Source organism: Protopterus annectens, chromosome 3.part1, assembly GCF_019279795.1.
Source record: "Protopterus annectens isolate FY-2018-M chromosome 3.part1, PAN1.0, whole genome shotgun sequence".
NCBI lineage: Eukaryota > Metazoa > Chordata > Ceratodontiformes > Protopteridae > Protopterus > Protopterus annectens.
Genome location: NC_056732.1, coordinates 689708488 through 689727391, shown reverse-complemented (window position 1 = coordinate 689727391; position 18904 = coordinate 689708488). Strand labels below are relative to the sequence as shown.

Here is an 18904-nt window from a genome sequence, read left to right as displayed (position 1 = left end):
ACCAGACCCCATGTGCAAAAAAAATGTGAAAAAAGGTGCTGTGGATGGATGGATATAAATGGAACTTTCTATTCCAATCTTTAGACCAGGTGTTAGGGCAGGGTAATTTTTTTCAAGAAATTAAGGCATTATATCAGCAGCCAGGAATGCAAAGTAGGATTAGTAGGGTAGGACTGAGGCATTTGGTTTAGGAAGGGATATGTATAGTGTCCTTTAACCCTGGGTTTGTTTTTTTGTTGGTCAAGGAAAAGTTGACACAGAGACTAAGAGATCTACTAGAGACAGAGGAGAGAATATATGAGAAAAGCACCATTAACATGCATGCTGATGCTAGTTTGTTATTGTTAGAGGGCACTGGGTATATATTGCCCCAAGTACTAGCCATTAGTAATTAAGATAGGAATTGGGGAAGTAAAGGCATTTGATTGCTTCCTAAGATGGAGGACATTTGGAATAAAAATTGGGAAGAAATGAGAGTGAAGACAATTTGTTAGACAGGTAGACAAGGAAGGTTGAGCCACTTTGGGGCAGAATAGAAATTGTAAAGGTTTTAATGTTGTCTCTAGTATTGTCTTTAATGAGACACAGCTATTAATCCAGGCAGTAAAAGGGTGCCAGAGATTTAAAAGGTATGCGACAGTTTTGTCTGTAGGGAAAAGAAGAAGTATTAGACATGGAAGACTGTGGTTAAATATAGAGAAAGGAGGGTGGTAGCTGTTAATCTGGTACACGGGATTAGAGGATTTTGTGAAGAGACGCTGCAGTGGAAAAGCTGGGAATATGAGAAGGGGGAACTAGGAGAGTTAGTTTTATGGAAGTTACAACATTAAAAAGGAAGACAACAAAAGTAAGTAAGAGGTAGCCAGGGAGAGCTAGCAATATGGGAGGAAGTGACAGACAGCATTAAATATGTGGTAGAGGTGAATTAAAGAAAGGTCTATGGTACATCAGTGAAGAAATGAGAGGAGAAGGGCAAGAGATCTTTACAAAATATATATGGGGAAAGAAAGAGATTACAGTGTGCACGCAAAAGGTTCTCCGGTTCAGTTCTTATCTGGGGTGACATCTGTGCAGAATCTGCATATCCTCTTTGTGTTCATATGGGTTCCCTCTGGGTATTTCAGTTTCCTACCAGCTCCCTAAAGGCATGCAGTAGGTGGACTGGCAAATCTAAATTTCCTCAAAGTGGGCATGCAGAGTGCATATGATACAAAGGAAAGGCCTGCCAATCCATTTATGTTCCTGACTTGTCTGGCAAACTCAAGGAAGGTGACAGATGTTCACAAAGTCACTATAAAAGTCGGATACGGTTTGTAAACATGGATAATGGAATGAGCAAGGATGATAAGACAATCTGATTTCTATATTATGTAGAGGTGATATTTGACTTGTTTATGAATATTTATATTTGAAACTAATAAAAAGTATATACAAATGTTTATATTATGTTTACTTGCTGATATGAAGACTGATTTGCACTGTTGTTTATGAAACTAAAATTCCTTTTAGTTTTCATTAAAATATGCCTGGTTAAACTTCTTTGAACTTTTTAGAACACTGTAGCTTCCTGTTTTGTTTTAATCAAAACAAGTCAGACATTACTAAAGCATAAAGTTAAATGCTAGATTTCAACCTAAATCTTGGCATTTTCTCCAGTATTTCCTCTTAGTAAGTGCTGCTGTCACTTAATATTTGGATCTAGAATGTTAATCGGAATACATATATTTTTCATTTAAATATGGCTATTTTTCAGGCTATCTTCCTGATGTAGGATGTGTGCAAAATTAAAATAAATGCTTCATTAGCTTATTAACTGCTTTATGAAAGTGGCATAAGCAAACTATGAAACAATGTAAAATAACTAACCCATCAAATATGAGAAATGTTGTGCTCATTAAAAAAATGTCTCAGGACAATAGCCTAGATTTTATGTGCCATTTATTCCGTTAGGGAGAATTTGACCAGGATACAAGAGAAGTTCCTTTGCTGTTCATTAGAAAGTGCTGTAGAGTGTCTAATGTGGATTATAAGGCATCGAAGCGGAAGAGCAGAATGCTGTTCAAGGGATGCAGGGGTATATGTGATGCTGGATAAAATGTCTAGCATGCTAGCAGAGTGCCTTAATAACCAAGCTGAAGGTTTTGATCTGACCTGATTAAAACTCTTGAAATGGATTAGGCAAAGGCTGAAGCACAAAATACTGTGATCAAGGGCCAGAATAAGTCTTGAGGCCATATTTTTTCAGAATTCTAGAGGACACTGGAAGGCAGTGCTAGGAAACTGCTGCCAAACAGGAAATGGGGTCCAGGCAGTACTCTGCAAAAAAAATTTAGGGCCAGTGGTAGTCAGAGCATTACAGTGTACTGAGGAGGAAATCAACTGTAGGAGTAGCAATGAGGGAGGGAATAGATGTTGTACCACAGGAACTGAGCAGGAGACAGACTGGTTGGGATGTACTGCTGATGAGAGGAGTTCTGCTCTAGGGTAGTTTGGGAGAAGTATATTATCAGTGGAAAAATGGATAAGGTCTAGTGATCTTTTGGCAGGATTGCTGAAAATTGGAAGAAAAAATCTGCTGATAGTCAACATGTTGTTAGAAACTCAGAGATGGAGTGGGTAGACTGAAGGTTGTTCCTTTGATAGGGATTTCATTTGGTATGTACTACTGAAAGACTACATAAGATGTATTGTTTCTGAAATTAGAGCAATTAATAATTCTAAGAGAAATGTTTTAGACATCAAGTGTGAGTTTATGGGAAAAGTATCACTGCGCTAAACACATGTAAGCAGAATTTCACTTACTTTCTCCATATGAGCTGTTGTATGTTTTGAACAATATTTGTCAAGTTGCTTGCATCTTTACTGGGGAACAGGAACAGATTGTTTTATTGTCACTTAGCTGATATTGTAGAACATTCTCCCATTATTTGTGTTTTTTTCTATCTAGGGCAGCCCTAGAGGTTCTACTTATTTAAGGATGAGGTACAAATAAATGCTTAACATAATAATGGGTGATGTGGCTTATCACATCCAGCGGAACAAATTTTCAAAGCCTTCGGCAAGACTTCTGATGTAATTCCCCACTGAAGATACATAGAACAAATCAAGGCATTAGGAGTAAGCATGAATATAGTAAGCTGGATCACACCTGATTATCAGTGAGGAAACATATGGTAGTGGTTTGAGTAAAATCAGGAGAAAGTAAGGTGACAAGTTTAGTATCTTAGGACTCACTTTTGGGGACAGTGCTATCCAACATATTTTTGCACTAGTGATGGGACTGAAACTATGTTTAATTGGGAATGACTCTAAAACTGAAGCAAATGTGGAAGAAGAGGCACAAAGGTTGAAAAGGATCTATGAAGGACTTCTAATGTGGAAATAGAAATCACACCTGAGCTACAGTGTGGATAACTGCAAATATATTCACTTTGATTGCAATAATCCTAAAGCAAAGTGCAGTACAAACTGTAAAATGAACCACCAGAAACACTGAGATTGGGTAGTAGCAGAGCCCTAAAGAATGTTGGAATGCATAGGTTGAGAAGCAGAATCTAGGACTGCTGAAACCACAAATCCACTGTGCAAAGCATGGATAAGATCAGACCTGAAATACAGTGCTCAGTTTTGGAGATCATTTGTGGAAGAATGGAACAATCTTGTGGACAATGTGGAATCAGCTGCCATGCAAAAAATGACTGCACAGATAAGGGATTTTCACTCACTTTGGAGGAGATGAGAGAATAAGAGAGGAGAGGAATAAAGACAAGAGAGAAAGAGAACATGACGTGGATGCAGAGGACAAAGAGGAAGGACTACAGGAGTACAGTGCAGAATAAGGGGTAGGTTAAAGACAGTATGCATGACAAAATGATGGGAATATATTTGGGAATAGATGTGAGGTAGTACTGTTTAACTGACAAGGTGATAAGAAAATGGAGCTGATTACTGGAAGAGACTGTGTAACAAGGGAAAACTATAAAAAAGAATGAGAAAAGTAGAGATAAAATGGCGGAGCAACCTCAAGGGGTTAGTTACAACATATGGACAGACTAAAGAGATCTCTTGGGCTCCTTCTTTTTGTATAATCATACTGTATTGGGGAATATAAAATCTGAAAGAAATATGTACAATTAATATGGCTTGTCCATTGTGTGGACAAATGATGAAGAAGGAGGTTGCCAGTACTATCCGGCTGCTAATCAGTAGAGATCCTGCTGAAGGAACAATCCCCACTGAAATAGGATAGATGGCTGAGGGAGGCACCTGCACGTGTTCAATATGGAGGTGGGGAGCTTTGTAGACTGGCATGGTGGTAGGAACCAGCTAAACTTTAGCCATCAATTAATCTATACACCCAAGTGTTTGGTGCTAGCCAGCACACTAATTTGATATTCTTTTCAAATTGTCTCATTCACAGCCCCAAATCAACAAATGGGTATAGAGATGCATGTTACTCAAACCATATAGGAAAGGCTGTAACAATCTTCCCCTTAGTCTAATGTCCATTTCAAGTAGTTACATATTTAAGCATGCATTAAAGGACACTTCATCAGGCAGTGGAAATTAGCTGTGATTAACATGAAGCTGGTTCATGCTGTACTTCCACATATGTTATAACAAATTAAATATTTTTAATGAGCATATAAGCAATTGTTTTTTACTAAATCTTCAGTTACCTCTGCTTAAGTTGTATTAGTACAACTGGATGTGTAATATATGTGGGTATATGCTAACAATTGTATGTATCACAGGAGGTAGATATGAAGACATGAACTGTATTAGCTTGGCTTAACTTGTATTATATCTGTAGATACACAGGCACACACACACACACACACACACACGCTGCCATACACATGCAAACATTCACATACCCCAGCCTCACCACTACATCTCTGCTAATCTTCCCTAACCTTACTTGCGAAGTGGTATGCCCCTTTGAACAGAATGGGTGAACACAGCATTTTGCCTGTATTAATTATCATAGTCAGCTGTGCTAATTTACACAGCTGAGTGATTCTCTAAATTGCTCAGCTGCCTCAATCCCTTCCTACGGCATTTCCATGGGAGAGCACATAGCTCCTCCCACAGAATGTCTCATTAGCATTTAACATAGCCATGGCCCACCACACTGATACTACTGACCCTGTAAAATCACTGAGGTAGGCTTATCTCTGAATAAGAAAAGGCATCTGCAAGGGGTTGACTTCTATTATGATAGTGCTTACTGCTCACTTTTCTAAATCCCAGCCATACAGTTAAGCATGTACATGCATTACAGAACACCAAGGATAGAGAAAGTTATTTGCATTTAAATTCAGTATATTTCACAACTGTATCTGTCTTGAGAAGCACTATATATAATTTAAAGAGAAGTGATCTTTGAAACATTACAAAATAGAATGTAGAAAGGTAAACAATGAAACCATTATGCCAGCCACCAGTTCAAATCACTTGAGCTCAGCTACAAAATGTTATGTATGGCAGTTTCAGCACACACAATCTAATAATGCATATATCAAAGCTTGTCATTTTAAGAGGAGGTGACAAGTGATATGCATACTGAAAGCATTTTTGTAAAGGGGCAAGCCCACTTTTGCACCCACAAAGTGGTGGACTTCACTGCAACACCCCCCTTGCAATATTATTCTCATTGTGAATTCACCATACCTCAGAGTAAGAGCAATCACTAACAGACAGTGTAACACCTCTCTTGTTCTTTTTCTGTGGTGCATCAGTGCTGGACCACCCCCACATCACCACTAATATGTGAGCCCTGCAACCTCTCTCAATTGAGCAACAAAACACAAGCAACTGCCACCTTAAACTATCATGCTTAATCATTTGTAACTCAACTGCTAGTGATCCAAGGAATTTTATGCAAGTCATGTAGATTATCTATCCAGCATGTGATCTTAGCTGACAGGTAAAAACATTTGATCCTGCCAATATCTATCCTAAAAACATACTGGCCATGAAACTGAAGTCTGGGAATTACCCAACAGTACACATATGTGAATACATTTCATGTGCCACATGTCCAGGGTACCTTCTTGCCTCACGTAGCGTCTATGGCATCAGACGTGAACCTTTTAGAAGCAAGAGAATGTAGCTTATTGAGCTGTGACAGTAAATTCAAAACTAGCAAAATTCTGTACAGTGATTAAAATAATAATTGAACACAACTGCGTAAATGTAGTCAAGACACTTATTTAGCTAGCATCAGTGACACCCCCCAGTGCAATATTCACATGCTGTACTCCCCCATAACAGTACATCATAAATTTGAGATGTTTCTATCGTGCAGAGTGGATAGCAACTGGAACCGTACAATACAACTACAGAGCAACTGTCACTTAAATGAATGAGTCATTGGTTTGCAAACCATAAGTGCGCAATATCAAGAGTTAGTGACCAATCAGCCCTGTAGTACAGCAGGATAAATCCCTTACTGTGACCCGGATGACCTGTGTTCAACTAGCAGTATGGGCACTGGAGGGACTGCATAGACAGGATGATGAAGAGAGCAGCCAATGTTGGTTTGCCTTTCCAGACAGGAGGGAGGCAGCCTATGCTCAATGCAATAAGCAGCATATGAGCGTGGTAAGCTCCATGCTGCATCAGTGGTAAGCCAATTAATTGAAGTCTGAGCATGAGTGGAAGCAGCTTCCAAGGGAGGGCTTCGGCAAATCTTACATGGTTGCAAATGGGTGGGTGGGGTTAGAATACAGATACCAGTAGCAATATGATGCTGCACCAGTGTTGAGCCTGGGGAGGCTAAGGAGAGTCTGGTAGACCCAGTGAGTAAGTCTAGGAGCTATTGGTAGCTGATGGTTGGCTGTGGGAAGGGAGAATGGTTGGTAAACAAGGAATATTTAAATCGTGATGTTCCAATATAACCTTGATACCTCATACAATTTTTCATTGGGTGCAGGTATATGGCATAAGAGGTTCCTGAAGCCCAGTCATGTTGGCTACAGCAAGTACTGTGTTATCCTGATTTATACCCCAAAAAGCACATTCCTTAGATTGCAAGGAAGACAGTGTAAACTATTGAAAGTACTGCTTAAGGAGTTCAAAATGGCCGCTGTTCTGTGAACACTGCTGTCACCTAGCTCTCTGATATACCCTGGATTAAAACAATCCCAGAAGGCAATGCAGAATTAATAATACAGAAATAACTGTAGATATTTACTGCTAATATCATCCAGCAAACAAAAGAGGAAGAAAAAGTGACAGATTCAGCTCAGAAACAGCAGGATTAACTAAGATTTCTGAATAACAGCTTAAGCCATGTGCTACTAAGGCCCTTTATCTGACTACAAGATTGGTAAAACACTATCCAGCAAGATGTCAAAAGAGGAAAATAATATGAAACAACAACAACTAAGACCAAATTCTCAGTACTAGCCTCACCTGAGAAAGACACAACTTCAAAAAGACAAAAGACAACTAAACAAACTGACAACTCTAAAACTACAAATAAATCCAAGACAGACCTGCCAGCTAATCTGGAAGACATAAAAACTGCCTTACTACCTATCCAGCAAGCAATAAAGGACTTATTACAATTTCAAACCTTTGGTGACTCATTCAGCCAAATAATATCCAGAATAGAAAAATCTGAGTCCAAAATAATAGAAAAGGAAATAAAAATAGACTATTTCTCAAAGAACTGATGCCCATGACCAAGAAATACAAAACTTACAAGCAAAAATAACAGACCTATAAGCTAGATCTCGAAGGAACAATATCATCATCAGAGGAATACCTGAAACTGTACCTCATAACAATCTAATACCAACAATCAAGCAAATAATAAATTCCCTGCTAGAGGAACCTGAAGAAATACAGCAAATAACAATAGAGAGAGCTCACAGAGCCCTGAGGGAAATGCAAACACCATTGAAACCAACACCTATATTAAAATTTAATATTAAAATATTAAACTATCAAGATGTAAATAAAATCACACTGGCAGCAAAGAAAAAAGGCACACTCACCTAGAATAATAATAAAATCTCATTTGCTCAAGACCTCCCAATACAAATAAGACAAGCAAGACAACTATTATCTCCATACTGCAGGTTCCTAATAGAAAAAAAAAATCAAATTCCAGATGAAATATCCAAGTCAGTTAATCTTCTACATCAAAGAGGTTAAATACATGGTCGCTAACCCCAAAAAGGCAAGAGAGACATTCCTGGCCGTTTTCAAGCAAATTCCACCTTCAGAAACTAAATAAATCCACAAAAAATGATAAACGACCCTTGGGTGAAGAAACTACCCCATTCACGGGCACTCTAGCTGGGATTCAACTCTGAAGGCTTCCCCTTGCTGTCTAGGCCCTTAAATCCACAATGTGAGTCATGAGGAACACAGGAAAAGGAAGTACAGCCTGGGTAGGAACCAAAAATCAACTGCCATTTCCGATGCATGAATATAGGAAGGAACCTCCTCCTGGGACATTGGTCTGCAAAATTTGTCCCACTACAATTTTTTAGGGCTCCATTAAGAAGAACAGTCAGATGAAATGGATCTCAGCAAGCTCCAAAAGATTTTACTGCCTAAAAAACGAAACCTGATCTGCACCAGCTAAAAGAAGAAAGCTGCACCATATATGTCAACCAATCTGCAAGCAAAACCTTGAAGAAATAAGGTATTGTTGAAGTGAACCATTCACTAAAACAGTACACCCAGTACTGTGAAGGTGAATGTAAATCCAGCCTTAAATAATAGGCAAGAAATAAACTGTCAGAAACAGGCTAGCTCATAGATTAATATTGGGGAAAAAAAGGGAAAAAATGTGAAATGTTTTATGTAAATACTAGAAATGTGTTAAAAGATCCTGGAGAGAAGTAATCTCAGGAAAATAGTAAAATAACCTAACAATCTTGGGATAATGTAAATATAGCCTTAATATGCTAACTATAGCAAAAGGACTGTTTGGCTAAGCTGTTTATTTATTTATTTATTTTTTCTCTATGTATATATGTCCTACCCCTGATAGTGCAAAGTAAATATTTTATAACACACAGACTGATGTGGAAAAACATTACAGGCACCAAAGAAGGCCGAAATCTGAATAAACAAAGGGGAGGAAAAAGAAGTCAAATGAAAGAAAAATGTAAAAATAACAAGATTGATTGTTTAACAATATTACTATGGTACATATATTGCTATAATTTACTGAGGAATGTATATTAATATGCTGTTTTAAAAAATACTATTAGAAAGAATTAGTCACAAGACAAAAACAATATATGCTGCACTTTAAATGCAATACCATAATTGTATAAATAGTATGTTGGAAGAGGCTAGGGACATTAAGTAGCAGTGTTTGTTGAGGGAACTAGTATGTTCATCTTTGTCTGCAATGTATATAGTAACATGGGGGGATACTATGGGTTAAATCTATATCTAAAAAGAAAACACATTCCAAGATTAGAGGTAAAGGTAAACCATATAACGAATCTTCACCCCCCCCCCCCCCGATTATTCCTGGTCCAGGGATATAGTGGTTAGGCACAGAGTAGGGATGGGGATAAATAGATGCTTTCCTAAACCATCACACAGTAACACATACAAAGATAACAAAACAAAACTAATATACATGACATATCTAAGGAATACACCTAATGAATAAATGTGGGAAATAGAATCATGAAACGTTAAAGGGCTCCAAAACAAGAAGAAAAGAAAACTATTCTTACACCTTACATTAAAAACCACAGCCAACCTCATACTAATACAAGAAACACACTTGACTGCAGAGCAATGGGCAGAAATTAGCAGAAAGAAATGGATAAGACAAATCATAGCTTCAGAGGGGAAAACAAACAGTGCTGGGGCAACCATAATAATTAAAAAAATAATTTAAGGAAAAAATACTTAAAGCCAAAGCTGACAAGGAGGGAAGATGGTGTTACGTAACATTTACTAGTCCTACAATACCAAAACCTATAATGGTACTTAATGTTTACGCACCTTGTAATAACCAACATTTTTTTATATCATTATACCCAACCTTAAACCAATTTAAAGATCACTACCTAGTGATTGGAGGTGACTGGAACACATATCAAAACCCAGAAAAGGATAAATCTAATCTGACCAAATCACACAATAAACAAGCCACATTAGCCCTTAATGAACTCAAACAAGATTTCAAACTATATGACCCTTTTAAATATGGGAACAGTGAAGATAAAACAGGGAAATTCACATTCTATTCACAATGCCACAAAATGTGGTCAAGGATAGACTTCTTCTTAATCTCTGACATCTTCATTAACATGGACCCAACAATAACTACACATACCAGGTTCTTTTCAGATCACTCCAAAATCACACTGAACATTAACTGGGACAAAAATATATATTTAGAGAATAGGGGTCATAATTGGTCATTAAACCCTAATTTACTTTCCAAAATGGGTGTAATAAAAGAAACAGAAGCAATACTAAAAATAGCTCTTACAAATATCAACTCCCAAGAACCAACTGACATAGAATGGGTTGCAACCAAAGCACAAATTAAGAGGATTGCTTATCAAAAAAGCAGCATACTATAAAAAAATACAACTGAAAGAGGAGCATACACTGAAAGGGAAAATAGAGCATCTTGAAAAAGAACTAATAAATAACCCCAAGAACTAAACAGAAGCAGAACTTTTAAAACTGCAAAGGGATCTATATATGTTAGAAACCAGGAACCTATCTTTTTATGAAGCCAGAATGTTAGCCACTTATGCAGAAGAAGCTCAAATACCATCTAGAGCTATGGCCAGAATTATCTCCCAACACAAAAATGCCTCCAATATATCAGAAATAAACTACAGAGACAAAAACTACGCAAAAAATGAAGACAGTATTAAAACATTTGAACAAATATACTCTCAAATATATGTAGCACAAATACTACAAACCTCAAAGGAAGATAGAACTCTTTTCCTTCAAAAACTGAAATTCCCTAAACTAAATTTAGACCAACAAAAAAAAAAAAAAAAATAACTGAACTGATATCCATCAGTGAAATTATTACAACAATCAAACACTTACAAGCACATAAGGCTCTGGGTCCGGATGCACATCAGAATTTTACAAAGCATTTTCCCCCTTGATATCCAAACTACTATACTATACACTGAATTACATAATAAACTATAAAATAAATGATATCCACTTTAATGCCTCTAAAACCATCTTTATATTAAAAGAACACACAGACCCCCAAAACCCCGACAGCTACAGACCTATCTCCCTCTTAAATATAGATACTAAAATATTTACCTCTATACTTGCAAACAGAATGAAAAATCTGATAGTGAAAATCATCTCCCCAGAACAATCTGGTTTTACGCCACATAGACAGACTAGTGACAATACATTAACATTAGATGCACTAATATCCTACGCTAACCAATACAATATCAACATCTACACAATGGTAGTGGATGCCCACAAGGCATTTGATAGGGTTAACCTAGAATTCTTACTCCAAACACTACCCTACTTTAATATACCCAATAACTTCATTCAGATCATCCCAACTCTCTATAGCAACCCATGCACATCTTTATATATAAATAAAACTTGGTCAAATAGGATTCTAATAAAAAATGAAACAAGACAAGGATGCCCATTATCACCCTTCCTGTTTAACCTATACCTAGAACCACTCTTTCTGTACATTAAACAAAACACATACCACAATCCTCCATCAACACATAACTTCAAAATATACCTCACTGCATTTGCAGATGATCTGAACATATACTGCACTACACCAAATTCAGATATAAACAAAATAATAGCTGCAATTGAACAGTTCTCAACTACAAACTAAACTTCAATAAAACTAATATTTTCCCCCTAACAACACCCAAACTCATCTCTCCAATACCATTGTTAAACACAATAAAAATAAAAGAAGAAACTAAGTACCTGGGAATCACCTTTTTCCAGAATAACAAAGACTTCTACCAACACAATGTAAACCTTAAATGGCAAAACATAATGCAAGACTGTAAAAGATGGAACAACCTAAAACTACCATTCTTGGCCAAAGTATCAATAATCAAAATGAACATTTTACCTAGACTAATGTATATATTCATGACATCACAGACAATAATACATAATAAATTCTTCAAACAAATTCATACCTTCCTAGAAAAATTTATATGGGAACCCAAAAATAAACAGAATCTCCTATCCAAAATTAACACTCCCCAAAAACAAAGGAGGACTAAATTTACCCGATTTTAAAATGTACTACTTGATCATTAACACTAACAAAATATTAAGAATAGCTGAACATAACCAGTCAATGGAAAATTGGTCTCCTCTTTGGGTGACGATATATTACAGATATATTAAAGCTCTAGGTTTCAATCCCAAAGCACTTCCATTCCTGAATCAGAAAGAAATACAAACTTATAACATTATAGAGCCCTTAAAACATTCTAACAACTTAGTGCAAAAACTCTTTCAATTCTTGAACCTTGGACAAGCCATGACAATACTGCAACCCCTTCATAAAAACCCAAATTTAAAAATAAACAATAAGATGCTGGACTTGATCCCTTTTACCAGACTGAAAGATAAAGCAATCCAAGATATTTATCCTTACCTTAACTGCTCAATACAAGAAATGAGAACCAACTTAAACCTCCCTAAATCCCACATAATAATCCTAAAACAAATCAAAGAACTGTGTTCCAGTTACCTCCAAAATGCTACTATGACCAATAGTGACATAGAAATGTGTAGCAGGTTTTGGAAAACTATTATCACAACAAAGAAACTATTACTAATTCATATAAAATGATAAATTAAATCAAATACCAGAAAGACCTCCTCTTCTCTAACTACTGGAGAAAAAATTAAACCATCCATAGATGATCAGCAAATAAGCCAGGCAATCAATCTAACACTGAAGATTATACCCCTCAAAAAGTTAGCATACACTCAGTTCATGAATAATAATAATGCATGTTTTACACCTGCAATCCTACACAAATTTAACCCATCAAAATCACCTTTCTGCCCACACTGTAAGGACCAGATAGCTGAATTAATCCATGTATTTTGGAGCTGTAAATGTGTCTATAAACTCTGGAACTCTCTCAAGGTACAATTACAAAAAATGGGCTATCAAACATCAACATTAACTTGGGAATTCACTCTATTACCCATTCTCCCAACCAACATACCAAGAAAATAAGCAAATACACTTTTAACAATCTTCCTACTAATGAAACTGTATATAGCTTTTAAATGGCTAGATACGATAAATACCTCATGGGAGGGTTTTAAACAAGTAGCTATACAACACCTTTTAGCTCATAAAATAGTAATAGATAAAAGAAACAAAAATATGAAATCCAGAGAAATTTGGGAACAAACCTTTAATATCATATTAGCATAATTCATCACACAGCAACTTAGAAATACACTCTAATGGAACCGAAGAACAGATACAAGTTCAGATACTAAATAACTTGGATATTATGAATGTATATACTGTCTATATACCTGTGGAATTAACAGTGAAAGCATCTATGTACATAGTGTAAATAGATATGTTGTACGACCTATATCCCGTGGTATTGCCATCAATGTATAACATATATATACGGTCATGTTGTAAGATGTTTTTTATCTGTGACATTTATTAATGTAAAAAGAAAAATTAAAATTACTGAAAAAAAGAAAGTACTGCTTAAAATAAATCTGCTGATAATGGCATTGAATGACTGAGATCAAACTAAAACAGAAAGTCTCTAAAGAAGTATGATCCAATTAGTGAAAGGCCTATTATTACATTAATGATGTAAGACTTAAGGTGGTGGGTCTCTTAACTGGAAATGCATCTGCTGTGGCATTACCACTATTATATAGTCAATATGGAAATGTTATAGTGATTGTCCTGGGTTTGAAAGTGTGCTTTACTGATAGGAAGTATGTTGACATGACAGTTCCCAGAGAGATGAAAAACACAAAGTGGCAATGAAGTTTTCAGTCTGGGACACATTTCATATTAAAAGATTGAGCCGTAGATCTGGAAACTTCTCTTGTTGAAATCAGAGCAGATCCATCTGAAGGTTTATACTATAGGCTGGTTTGCTTGCAGCTCTCTCTAACCTAATTTTATTCCCATTTAAATGGATTGTACATTTTGTATTCTATTCTTTTTTCCTTTTGTTTTTTATCAGTTGTAATACTTAGTTTAGTGCTACTGAAGAAAAAAAAATCATATCATAAAAATGATATATGAAAAGTACTACAGTAACTTTACCAAACCGTCATTTATTTTTATCATAATGTTAGGATTAAGAACCATACTTTTCTGGCATTTTTGTTCTTAAATGGATCATGAGAACGTTGCATTTCAGGAATCATCTTTCCAGACGTTTTCTTTTCTTGTGAATCAGCTATATTGTGGACTAACTTTGAAACCAACTAAGAAAGGCTTCAGCCTCTTGGAACAGTCAGAATTTAAACTGCAAATGTGTTTAAAAGGAAATAAAATCATCACTCCTCCACAGCTGCTTAGAATATAACACTTGGAAACATAACCTCTGCCTTCCCAGTTAACTGTCATCAAGCAAAGGACAGAAAAGGCTACATATTGAAGAAAACTCAACTAAAATATTTGTAGTTGATAATATGGTATTATAGACATGAAGAAAGCAAAAAGTTAAGAGATATTAAAATAAGAATTTCTTGTCACATACAGCCTTCTGAAGTTTTAAACTTCTGAGTGAGGATTTAATGATCTTATTTTAAACAAGCTGAACTTTACATCAGATGAAAAAAGCTTCTATAAATTAGTGCCGTCAAACTGGAACCACCTCCCACAGGAAATCAGGAGAGAAACTGATGATTCATTTTTCGAGAAAAAGCTTGTAAAGCACTACAAACAAGCATATAGTAGAACCTGCCTTCATGAAAATGGCTGAACAAATAGCCGCATAGATTTAACATCCATAGTACATTTCCTAGGCTTCTGCTACTGTAAGTTGTTGGTACTATTGCTTTTTTTTTTTCATATGTCAAGGGCAAGCTTAGCTGAGCACAGTCATGCTGAAAGAGTGCAAGAAAGCTGTGGACTGTGCATCAGCCAAGAATGTTTTTTTTTAAAAGAAAAGGGGTTTATAATTTTTTAAATAGGGGTATCCTTTTTGTGGTCACCCTGATGGTTTCATTAAAGAATAGAATGGTGGTGATGTGTAAGATTGGAAAAGGTGAGACAAAAAAAATGGGGACCACACAAGGGAAACATCAAAAAGGTTTGTGCTGGAGGAAGTGGGAGAGGATGGGCACTATGTTTTTATCAGGGTATAGACCCCCCCACCTATTTTTTATTTTTTTTTTCTAAGAGGGTAGTGTGGGTGGAAAATAGGGAAGAAGGTGAATTAGAAAGGGTAAGTGAAGAAGGGCTGAGGAAGTGCTAGCTGGAATCACAGTCCTTAGAGACTCAAAACACATCCACTGCCAGATGTTGTTGCAGTGCAGGACCCTGACAATGAGGGGGTATGGGCCAGTGCTGACACAGTGGTCAGCACCAACTGGGTGAGTTTGTCTTCTAGCAAACACACAGCAACAGTATGCAAGTACAGCAAAAGTACAGGGCCAAACCAGTACCAAAGGACACAACACACAAAAAAAAAAAAATGGCCAGCACAAAATAGGTGAACCACTAATAACTATTTATTGTAAAAACAATAAATAGACAGAATGCTACAGAATGCTACAAACTGGTTTCAGCAAAACCTTTCTTCAGTGTGAATATAAATAAAAATAAAAATCCCATCCACAGTTGCACCTAAATGCACAGAACAAGACACACACCCCTACCGTTCACCAATTATAACATATCATTTAAGCCTGGTGGGAACAAAGCCCTTAGCTTAGTTATCCAAAACTTTTATTTTTTTATTCAGTATATTATGCCAGTCTAATTTATTACTTCTTCTAACAGTAATACGATCAATAGCTGCAAATCTGAACTTAGCAGTAGGATGTTGCAAAGCATGCCTATATAAAGCATTAGACATTCTCTGACAACGAATGTCACTAAGATGTTCAGAAATACGAATCTTAAATTGTCTGGAAGTTTGTCCCACATAAAATGCAGAACACTGACATTCAGCCAAATAAATCACCCACTCTGAAATACAGTTAACAAAACACTTAATATTAAATGTGCGGGCACAGTGGTTGGTACCAACTGGGCGAGTTTTCCTTCTACACAATGAAGCGAGGCTTCATCTGGCCAAATTTTCCTGTCCGCTACCCCTACCAGTACATCTTCAACCAAACTCCAAAGCTCCCTTTCTGTGAGCCTTTGCAGGCTGCCACATACTGGATTGCCTGCAGGACCGACGCCTCCACTCCGACCCTGAGAGGACGTCCCTGGATGGATATAGAGTGATCTGTCCCTAGACAGGGAGATACATGCCTGGTTTGCATCCAAGAGATTTGAACCTGTAAAAAAAAAAAAGAATATAAATGGGAGAGAAGCAAAACAAAAAAGGAGAAAGGAATGCATAAGCAAAATAAGAAAAAGGAGAAAGAAAAAAGGGTGGGGAGAGAGAAAACAGAAAAAGCACTATAAATCAGCATAACACTGCTTTAATGCAATGTAATACAATATTGAAATACCGCAGTAACATTTTTATTGAAGTAAACCTTGCGTATGAGAAGTGCACAGTAAAAGTAGTGATTTGGGATGTGCTTTTGTACTTGGAAAGAAAGATAAGAGTAGTGCTTATACATACTTGTGATTAACTGAAATGGTTAAGGCCTCTGACTTTCTGAAGGGGTGTGTGTTTCTCACAAATTATTTACTTTCAATAAACAGAATACAGTACCAAAAAAAAAAAATCAGTAATTACTGTAGGTAAGCAGGTTAAAAAAGTCAGATTAAAGCTTTTCTCTTGATCTGTTAAATCTTCAATTGCATTTCTTTCACATACAAAGTTATAACAATATTTTCTTTAGGAGTAATACAGAAATCAATTCTAAAATCATTTGTTTAAAGTAGTATAATGATTTCGTACACATAGTACAGTGTTGGAAGAAAGAAAATTCTTTTGGACACTTGTTACACTTACCAGAAGACTCAACCTGCTGCTCTAATCTTCTCTTTTGCTGCTGCTGTTGTATCTAATTTCTTCCTTAGCTAAGATAAAAAGAGAGAAGCATACCTCTCAAGTGTGCCTCATTAAGATCAACTAAAAACAAACCCACTATCAGGAGAAGCTGGATCCAAAACAAGTTCACAACTTGGAAGAAAAATACCAGAAATTAGCGAAAAAAGCTCTTTATTGTCACTTTCGTCCCAACAGGAACTTCTTCAGAACAAAGAATAAAACCCAATGCACTCCAAAAATTTTAAATAATACAAGCACACACCCCCATTAATTAAACACACCTGAGATAACCATTAACTCTATCATAATATTGCTGTAGGAAACACAGTATAAAAACATTCCATATAAAATCATGCCTAAGCAGACATTTAAATCCAGCATCCTTTCCTTTAGGTCAACGTGTTCGTACACCTACTTCTAATATGGGTTTAGATACCATCAACATTAACCAGGAACAGACCCATGCAGACGGTTTGTGTCTTTCTGGCCAGCAGCACTATTTGATCACTAATGAACATACTTCAACTAGCGTTCAGTAAAATCAAGACTCAGGGCTTATTGGCGTCCCTTCAGTCATCGACTGGGTTAGGAACACTGAATCGTTCAGTACAGCGTTTGTGCCTAACCAGGTACGTCCGGCCACGAGCTTGAATCCAGTGAGTACTCATTTTATTATTGAAAAATTGAAACTACTTGACACAAAATTACTTAGACTAAAGAAACTACAATTGGAAGTTGCATATCTTAAACAATGTTTAGCGGACAAAGTGGTTCCTAAAGGGCTATGTTGTTTTCATTTTCCTACTGGCCTTTTACCTGATATGACATTCCACAAAGATCTTATCTGCCTCTTCGACCAGCAAGGTTTTCAATTGTTGGAACTCATGATGAAACACTACTCTATACACATTGAAAACATTACACAAGAGGTGGACACTATTGACTCTTCTATTAAAACAGACTTGGACTTTTCTAGGTATAGATACGACTATGGTCGGATTTTCCCTAGTATAAACCAACTTATTGATAAACTGAAAATTAATAAAATAAAGAAACTTGATCGGGATACAGCGGCTTATAATGACAACACTGCATACCGAAAATTACAACAACCTAGTGGAGTACAATTAATACCAACTAATGTTCAATTGACTGACACTAACACTGTCGTTCAATTACCTATTTCTACTGCACATATTCCATCTACTACTGGTATTCCGTCGACTTCCATTCAAGATCCTATTGAAAATCTTAGGCGTAGTGAAAGATTAAGACAAAACCATGACACCAATAGCCATCAAGGTAACACTAACAGCCATCAAGGCAACAGTCATGGTTCGGCCGACTTCAGTTCTAGTTCAAATTTCCAGAGGGTTACAAACAACAAGAATCCACCAACCCCTCGGAATACACGGAATCAGAGGAACAAGAACAAGAACTGGAACAATCACCGGAAGAGGTAATAACGGACAATTTTTGTCCCAACTTGAAACTCTCAACTAATTCTCGAGGCGATTTTTATATATATAATTTTTCCTCTTTGGACATTGAACCTACATTGATTGACTTACTAGCATACGGAGTAACTTTTGTTCCTAGTACAAACTTTAACTTGGCAAAAATGCTGATTGATTTAAAATGTTTTGTAAGAAAATTAAACTTGAAATTATTTTTTGCCAATGACACTTGTCTACCTAGTGACAACTTAAAACCTTCTAGCACATTTAATCCACCCCTAC

At 36.5% G+C, this 18904-nt stretch overlaps 1 long non-coding RNA gene across 1 annotated transcript; it reads right to left on the bottom strand.

Moving 5' to 3' along the window:
* Positions 1–15702: 15702 nt before the first annotated feature.
* LOC122798252 lies at positions 15703–18630 on the bottom strand. The gene is made up of 2 exons (XR_006364234.1): positions 17127–18630; positions 15703–16497 (listed from the first exon to the last, which is right to left on the bottom strand). It is a non-coding gene; the product is annotated as an uncharacterized LOC122798252 (long non-coding RNA).
* Between the last annotated feature and the right edge of the window lie 274 nt (positions 18631–18904).